General features: G+C 42.5%; 1 non-coding gene across 1 annotated transcript; it reads right to left on the bottom strand.

The window, feature by feature from the left end:
• Positions 1–74, bottom strand: Trnat-ugu (transfer RNA threonine (anticodon UGU)). The gene has a single exon. It is a non-coding gene; the product is annotated as a tRNA-Thr (tRNA).
• Between the last annotated feature and the right edge of the window lie 7722 nt (positions 75–7796).

Raw genomic sequence — 7796 nt, 5'->3', positions numbered from 1 at the left:
TGCCCCGACCGGGACTCGAACCCGGGATCTCCTACTTACATGGCAGACGCTCTATCCATCTTAGCCACCGAGGCCACAGAGGATGGTGCGCCTGCAGGGGACTTGGTAAATTAGTCTGCCACGAGTAATGAGTGCGATGGGGAAACATTTATTAGGCGCACTACGGATGTAGTGGTGTGGACATGTTGGGAATGTGGGTCTCACGGGGAGCGTGCAAGGGATAAGTCCCTGCAGGCGCACTATCCTCTGTGCCCTCGGTGGTTCAGATGGATAGAGCTTCTGCCATGTAAGCAGGAGATGCTAGATTCGAGTCCCGGTCGGGGCACACATTTTCAAGATGTCCCCAATGATGTATATCAACGCCTGTTTGCAGCTAGAGTGTCGATTTAATTGTCATTTCATTTGTGCTAGATTTCTAGGTTGAGGATCCTTGTCACGAACATCTGAATTGAAGTGGTGCCGCAGATTTTCAACTGGGTTTACATCCGGGAAGTTTGGTGGTCAGGGGAGTAAGATAAACTCATGCTGCTTCTCTTCGAACCAGGCATGTACACTGTAAGCTGTGTGGCACGTTGCGCTGCCCTGTTGGTAAATGCCACCGTGGTGAAGAAAACAAAACTGCTTGGATATGATCCCAAAGGATTGATGCATACTTGTGTCGATTCCTGCCACATCATTCCACAGACCATGAAGCTCCCTCCTATGGCCTGGACCCTTCTAACGATCCTACAGCCATCTGCCCGATGGAGCATAAAACGTGATTCATCTGAATAGGCCACCAGTTGCCACTTAGTAAACGTGCACTTGCGGTACTGACGTGCAAATTCCAGCCTTTGTCATCGATTGACAGCAGTCAGCATGGTTGCATGAACCAGGAATATGCTGCGGTGGCCCATAGTCAGCAAAGTCCTCAGAACGGCCGTTGGGATGACACTGTTGGTAGCACCTTGGTTCATCTGGGCAATAAATTCCTCAACGTCTATTCGCACGTACACATTGTAGTGGAACGCGAAATTGAAGCGTCACCCATCCACCAGTGTCAGCCCAGTTTGCAGGTGAATATAAGTTTAATTTAGTGTTTTCTTTATGTATTTTGTAATATTTGTAATGGTTGTGCATTATCTAAAGTTTTGTATTTATTTTTATGTTTCATGTACGGAGAGGGCGACGCAACGAACGGAGACAGCATCTTCACTGCCGGGACCAGAGAGAAAATTGCTGGCCACTATACGTCGCGGGTCGACAGCCAAAGAGCAACAGAAGATCCTGAAATCGAGTTGTTGCGTCGTGCTTCTAAAAACTAAAAAAAAAAAAAGAATTTGTAATGTTTCTACAACAATGACGTCATAGAAAGTTTAATCACGTTGTAAATGTTCAGTCCTATCCTGTCAAGGCTCAGGTTCACGTCTATATTTAGTACGTAGGAAGATAATAAACTAGTGTATACTACAAAAGTCTAAATACGTGTTCCGAGAATTTATTTATGAAGAATTATATTAAGGAAGAAGCATTACTGATTTATTTGACAAGATTATTATTTTTGACAACGTTCATCACGAGTTTGAGTCTTAAAAGTTGATTCAATGTGGTTTTAATATTTATTAAAGCAGATAACTTGCATTAATATAATGTCTGAGAAGAAACAAACGACATGCAAATTTAAAAAAACTGGATTGAGTGACGTAATTCTGCGCATACGACTCAAATGATGATGTTTTAATTACAGTTTCGTTCAAGAACCATTCAGAGACAACTTTAAAAAGAATTTAAATAATTTCAAAGTGTTTTGTAACTGACGCAGGTGACGAAGTCTGCACATGGTTATATGTCAAATAAAAATCATTTATACAAAACTTACGTCGTTACACTACATCTCCTCAGAAGTCGTTGACCCCTGTCATCTACGATCAATGTTGCATCACAGTTGCCTCGGCGCCTGTTTTGGATAGCGTCATTTCCCCATGTACGGTGTATCTCAGCCACAGCAGCACGCTAACGGTTTATATGGGCGCGGAAATAATTCCAGCCTTGGACTGAAAGCCAATGATCATACCCTTCTGGATATAAAACGCTCCGTTTCCGCATTACGACAACTACTGCACTATTTTCCGCGTCCCCATGATAAGTTTTGCATACTCTCCACACCTCCACTGCTAGCCCACTTTTAGTAGTTATTGAACGTTGACGTAGAACGTAGACGGTGGTCACATAATGTAACTCGATCGTGTTGAAATTTTAAAAAAGAGATTATAGAAAAGACCACCTTGGCAGCTGTGGTTGTGAATGATTTCACTCAAATATTTTCACTATAATTTCATTCATTATCTCAGTATTTATTTCTGGTGAGTGATACTAGTGAAAAATAATTAGTTACATGCAAATTATAGCTACAAATAGAGATCAACTAGGCATGAGTGTTGCAAACTCAATCTGGAGGCACTTTTCTAAAGCTAAAGATCTATGTATACTGCATTTCACCTCTACTTGCACGAGGCAGTATGTGGGAGCAGCAAAAATCTTCGTACTTTTTCTTAAAGTGTGTAGCATGTTTATGGCTATTAACATTTGCTCCAAATGACACAAAACTTTTAAGAGATAATATCATTATGCATAACATGCAGTACTTGCACGCTTGCAATTCTAATGTATTTAAGTTGGCCATGCGGTGCATGTGGCTTGCGTTGGGGCATACTTCTCTCTTCATTTTTGCCTGTGGTTTTAGGTCAAAGCAGGGCTAGCGTAGATTCAGCACTGAAACGCACATTTTTATCCAGATAAATTAAATGTCATTTATTTTCAGCTGGGAATAATTTTTACATTCCTAAATACGTATCCGTCAGCAAACTCACTGAGAACACGTGCAACTATTGCAAGCCCATGGAGAGATTATTTCAGCACACTAGCAGGTAATTATATCGGGACCTAATATGTCCCTTTAAAATTGATCGGTACACTTTCACTCACTGCTCAGTGTAGAGAATCATCAATATGTCGTCGACAAATTTACGAAGCTTGTAAGATACGGTACCGACTTCAAATTCTAGTGTGAGGTAAAAAGAAATTAAAATAAAAAGTGAATAACTATAAAACTTAAAAAAGACAGAAATAAGAACTTTTCAAAAATATTACATATGTTTATTACCTATAAACTAACATTTCTAATAAATGTGAAATGAATTTTAACTAAACTGTGCTTAATAAAACGAAATTGTAATTCAGTTCTACTCAAGAAAGAAACTGAAGTGCAGTTCGTGATAAATTACAAATATAAGAATATAATTTTAACAGGTTTATCTGCTTTTTTGTTCAACAAGATATTTGGTACTGTCAGTAGATTGTGGCTGCGATTCGAATACAATTGTCCAAGTGTTCATCAGCCTGTTTCTCTACTTTCTATTTAAGAATTTCATACTGGCAATGGAAAGCTGACACTGATTTGTAGAGCTGAACATTGCCTTCGCTTCGAGACCTACTTGGACAAAAACTGAGTATTTTTCAATAGGAGCAATGGGCCACATATTTTCAGAGCGGGCAAAAACGATTTTAAAGACGAATCATTTTGAAAATCAATGAGTTCCAACTCCACTGCAGCACTGTATCCTTGAAAATCAAAATTCTTCATGATGCAAATGGAGAACCCTCCCGCAGCACCGAATACAAAAGTTAATCTGACAAACAGTGCAATAAATGAAATGCTTTTGATATCTCGGGAGCGTTTGTTGAACTGAATTTTCAAATCTGAAAGAATTTCGAAGTATTGTTTACTGTTGTAAGGAGACTTTGAAGAGCTTTGCTTGTCAAGGATTTGTTTCAAACAGACAGATTGGTGCTGTGCACTTTGGCTGAGTTCCAGTTTGTTTGAGAATGAAGCTACATCTGAAATTGTTCCACTATTATCTTTATTCTTACTTTTAATCTCCAAGTTAAAGTATTTAATTTTCGGTGATGTCTTCAAAAAAATCAAAATCGAGGGCCGGTGGATCTTCTAGGTCCCACAAGGATTCGCCTCACTCATTCACAAATTCTGCTAATGCAGGAATCAGTTCTTTGAAACTTTGTAAAACTCTGCCTCTAATATGCCAACGAACTTCCGTATGAAGTGGTAGAGCACCACATCGGCAATCTAGTTCAACGTTCAGTGTTCTGAACAATTCTATGTGAAGTGGATGCGCTCTAACTTTGTTAATTAATTTTATAACTATTTTCATTACATTGTTGATAAACTTTCCACACAGTGATTTCTGGTGTATTACACAATGGTAATCAGAAATTTCTGAAAGCTGTTGCCTTTACAACACATGGCTATTAATCCCTTCTCTCCACCTACCATCGCCAGAGTAGTAGATGAGTTTTGCTATTTGGGCAACAAAATGGTTGATGATTGCCGAAGTAGAGAGGATTTAAAATGTAGAGTGACAATGGCAAGAAAAAATTTCTGAAGTAGAGATATTTTTGTTAATGTCTAGTACAGATTTAATTGTAGTTAAAAAATCAATTTAACGTACTGCCCGAGCAACACAGAAGGGGCAAATGATAAGAACAACAAATACAAAATTAAACACTCTCAAACTCTGCTCACAGACATTACTGTAGGGCCCCATCGCAGTATCGTACGAACTACTACTACAATGAAACGCATTGAGGTGACATGGCGTAGTGCAACAGCTCCACAGGGCATGGACACGACAAGTCGCTCGAAGTCCCCTGTAGAAATGCTGCCTCTATTGTCGCCTATAATTGCGAAAGTGTTGTCAGCGCAGGATTTTCTGCACGAACTGATCTCTTCATAATGTCCCATAAATTTTCGATGGGATTCACATTGGGTGATCTGGGTACCAAATCGTTCCCTCGAATGGTTCAGAATGTTCTTCAAACCAGTCAGGATCAGTTGTTACCCAGTGACACGGCGCATGGTCATCCATAAATATTTTATCGTTGTTTGGAAACATGAAGTCTATTAATGGCTGGAAATTGCCACCAAGTAGCTGAACTTAACCATTTCCAGTCTAAATTATCGATTCAGTGGGGCCAGAGGACTCAGTCGATCCCATGTAGACATTATGGAGTCACCACCAGCTTGCACAGTACCTTCTTGAAAACTTGGGTCCATGGCTTCATGGGATGTGCGCCACACCCGAACCCTACTATCAGCCTTTACCAGCTGAAATCGGGACTCATCTGACCAGGCCACAGTTTCCCAGTCGTATAGGATCCAACCGATACGGTCACGAGCCCAGAGGAGGCGCTGTAGGTGATGGCCTGCTGTAGCAAAGGTTCTCGCTTCGATCTCGTCCTGCCGTAGACCATTATCGCTAAATTTCGACGCACTGTCCTAAAGGATACTTTCGTGTTATGTCCCGCATTGATTTCTGCGGTTATTTCACACATTGTTGCTTGTCTGTTAGCATTGACAGTTGTACGCCAACACCGCTGTTCTCGGTCGTTTAGTGAAGGATATTGGCTACTGCGTTGTCCGTGGTGAGAGGTAATACCTCAAATTTGGCTTATTAGGTACACTTCTGACATTGTGGATCTCGGAATATTGAATTCCTTAGAGATTTTCGAAAAGGAAAGCCCCATGCATCTAGCTCAAACTACCATTCCGCGTTCAAAGTCTGTTAATCCCTATCGTATGGCCACAATTACGAAGGAAACCTTTTCGCATGAATTACGTGAGCACAAGTGACAGCTCTGTCAATGCAGTGCCCTTTTATACCTGGTGTACCTGATACTACCGCCATGTGTACATGTGCATATAGCTACACCTCAGTGTAATGTGGCTACACTACGAACACTGCAAAAAACTAGAAATTGAGGGTAGTCTTGGAAATTCATATCGGGAAAGTGTTTCTCTCTATTGTATCTTTGACGCTGTAACTTATCTACAAGTATTGTAGTGTCCCGGTAGAATGACCCGCATGCTCTTCCAGCCCCTCGTAAGAGCGCTGCGTCTGCAGTCTCGCACGCAGTGAGTCTCCCTTATTTACTATCGTCGACTCTTCATATCGCCAGTCGCCAGAGTACAAGGCCGCCCGCCGAACTGCTGCGGTGCTGCATATTGTTCACACTAGCACCGTTCGAGGAGATACACTGACGACACTGTATCTGAGGAGATCTTGGAATGAATATGCTTTAACTTGAACTCTCAAGGTAGTGGAAAACGGTTGGCAGCTTCGTGTACAACGCGAGCAGGTGTCTTCCTCATCCACTCCACTGCACTGCAAGTGGACCATTAGAGAAAGTTTAATGTAATAACACTAATGAAACGTCGCACTCTAAATATATGTACGACCTCAGTCACTATATACCATACGTGCCGCACACAGCTCTGAACCTGACGACTTGTCAACTGACAGCCGGCCGCGGTGGCCGTGCGGTTCTAGGCGCTACAGGCCGCAACCGCGGGACTGCTACGGTCGCAGGTTCGAATCCTGCCTCGGGCATGGATGTGTGTGATGTCCTTAGGTTAGTTAGGTTTAAGTAGTTCTAAGTTCTAGGGGACTGAAGACCTCAAATGTTGAGTCCCATAGTGCTCAGAGCCATTTGAACCACTTGCTACCCCTTAGGCCTGCCATTCCCACCTAAAACGAATTGTGCCAGCACTTCATGTGACCCCTGGCATCGCCTCGGGACTCATCATCTGCGTGCACCACCAACCACATTTTGTGGGTTTTCTTGTAGTCGTCGCCACATCTCCCACTTTGGTGTCCAACGCCTCTAGCCCCAGTCCACTTCCACCAACAACCTCGGCCATTACCCTGACCTTGACCCCAACTGACACTGAGCACTGGTGTTGCACTGCAGGCTTCCTGGTGGCACCATCGTTCTACATCTACATCTACATCCATACTCCGCAAGCCACCTGACGGTGTGTGGCGTAGGGTACCTTGAGTACCTCTATCGGTTCTCCCTTCTATTCCAGTCTCGTATTGTTCGTGGAAAGAAGGATTGTCGGTATGCCTCTGTGTGGGCTCTAATCTCTCTGATTTTATCCTCATGGTCTCGTCGCGAGATATACGTAGGAGGGAGCAATATACTGCTTGACTCTTCGGTGAAGATATGTTCTCGAAACTTTGAGAAAAGCCCGTACCGAGCTACTGAGCGTCTCTCCTGCAGAGTCTTCCACTGTAGTTTATCATCTCCGTAACGCTTTCGCGATTACTAAATGATCCTGTAACGAAGTGCGCTGCTCTCCGTTGGATCTTCTCTATACCTTCTATCAACCCTATCTGGTACGATTCCCACACTGCTGAGCAGTATTCAAGCAGTGGGCGAACAAGTGTACTGTAACCTACTTCCTTTGTTTTCGGATTGCATTTCCTTAGGATTCTTCCAATGAATCTCAGTCTGGCATCTGTCTTACCGACGATCAACATTATATGATCATTCCATTTTAAATCACTCCTAATGCGTACTCCCAGATAATTTATGGTATTAACTGCTTCCAGTTGCTGACCTGCTATTTTGTAGCTAAATGATAAAGGATCTATCTTTCTGTGTATTCACAGCACTTTACACTTGTCTACATTGAGATTCAATTGCCATTCCCTGCACCATGCGTCAATTCGCTGCAGATCCTCCTGCATTTCAGTACAATTTTCCATTGTTACAACCTCTCGATACACCACAGCATCATCTGCAAAAACCCTCAGTGAACTTCCAATGTCATCCACCAGGTCATTAATGTATATTGTGAATAGCAACGGTCCTATGACACTCCCCTGCGGCACACCTGAAATCACTCTTACTTCGGAAGACTTCTCTCCATTGAGAATGACATGCTGCGTCCTGTTATC

Source organism: Schistocerca cancellata, chromosome 8 (assembly GCF_023864275.1).
Source record: "Schistocerca cancellata isolate TAMUIC-IGC-003103 chromosome 8, iqSchCanc2.1, whole genome shotgun sequence".
In the NCBI taxonomy this organism is placed as follows: domain Eukaryota; kingdom Metazoa; phylum Arthropoda; class Insecta; order Orthoptera; family Acrididae; genus Schistocerca; species Schistocerca cancellata.
The sequence above is the reverse complement of the archived record's forward strand: the minus strand, read 5'-3'. Positions and strand labels throughout refer to the sequence as shown.